Below are 1,645 nucleotides of genomic sequence, written 5' to 3' on the forward strand. Positions count from 1 at the left end.
GCTGTTGAGGTGTGAGCTGTAGAAAGATCTTAATGCTCTTTAGTCTCACAAAGATCTTAATGTTCTTTAGAAGACGCAAGTCGTATAAAACTCGTAGGAAAATTTCTCCCAAGTCTGTCCATTATTAGATCAAAGCTCCTGTCATCAGTCACAATGAAACCTGATAAGAATCCTAAGGATTCTTTCATCAGTAGCCATTTTGCACACCCTTGTAGTGGTCCAAAGGTTAGCGATGTGCCGCTCACATCACAGTGTAGGTGACGAAGACGACGACAACGTTTCAGGATGGCATCGCGTGCGTTATTTCTACGGCGAACCCCTTGCTGGTCACATAAAGTTTCTTCAGATCGGTGGACCTGCCATGAGCTAAACGGAATCATTAGATCGGACAAACTCTGAAAAGTGCATTATCGAGCCGACGTCATGTAATGTCGTCGATAAAAAATAACTCATCTGAACTACGATATAAGAAACGAGCGTTATCATACATCATGTATCGACCCGTTTCTTTACAACAGCCTATGATAATTTTCCCAATATATGCACCCGTTTCCTTATCACTCCCTTAGTACTTTTACAGCAGGGACTGTCTATGAGATTGATGAAGTCACAAACCATCTCACAGGAAAAGAAAGAAAAAAAAAGTCGTGGCACGCTCCTCTTCGTGTGGCTACTGGCCAGTATCAGGTAGTCACAGTCACAACCTACGGAGGAGCGAAGCTCGGGGTCTGTCTAGGTTGCGTCACGAAGGCCGTTATACATTCAAAACCGAAATCGATTCCGGGCACTGCATAGTGAGAGATACCAAGTAAGAAGTACCTACACCCCAAACTTTTTTCCCATCCCCTGGCCCGGTTTCATCTCCACCCACACCCACTCTTCCTACCACTGCTCCTTTCCTCTCCTCTCCCTGTCTCACATTCTTCCTCCTCAACTTTTCTTGGTTCTCCTTCCTTTCTATTTTTCCCTTTCTTGTATTCCTTTCTTCTATCTCTTCATCTTCACCCTCCCTCCTTTCTGTTTCACTAATCAAATCTTTTCTTTAACACCTCTACAACTCCACCTCTTCGGCGCGATATTGTCTCTGAGGACAGAAGAGCTAATTATCACCGACGAAATACTGATATTAATATCAATACAAATACTTCCTCTTGCCTTGCCCCAACCCCCACTACACGCCATCATTCTCTACTGTACTCCATTCCTTTTCCCCTCCCTCTCATCTCCTCCATCTACTATTTTGCCCCATCCATCTAAACCCCTCTTTTCTCCCTCCCCTCCCTACTCCTAATATCAAATCAAATAACTTTGGTTGACCACTGTGATCACTATGTTTTGCCTCCAAGTACTACAATGGCTGTTGATGTTTTCTTGTAGGGAATCGTGGGGGTCGCATAATTACCTTTGAATCGTAGACTTACATGGGGACGAGTTTTTTTTTTTTACGACATCGTAGTCTTGCTAGTATCGGAGCTCTTGGACGTAAACACACTTGCTGAAGCTAACCGAAGGACGCCATCCACTGTAGTACCTGGAAGTGAAGTCAGTTCGTTGCACAAAATTTCTGAGTATGCCGTGAACAGTGCCCAACTGCGCCAACTTGCACGACCACCTGTGAGCAAAAACTCGACACTCCCAGCGCCCC

This window comes from Oratosquilla oratoria, unplaced genomic scaffold (assembly GCF_046742065.1).
Source record: "Oratosquilla oratoria isolate Oo_2021 unplaced genomic scaffold, ASM4674206v1 SCAFFOLD58, whole genome shotgun sequence".
NCBI lineage: Eukaryota > Metazoa > Arthropoda > Malacostraca > Stomatopoda > Squillidae > Oratosquilla > Oratosquilla oratoria.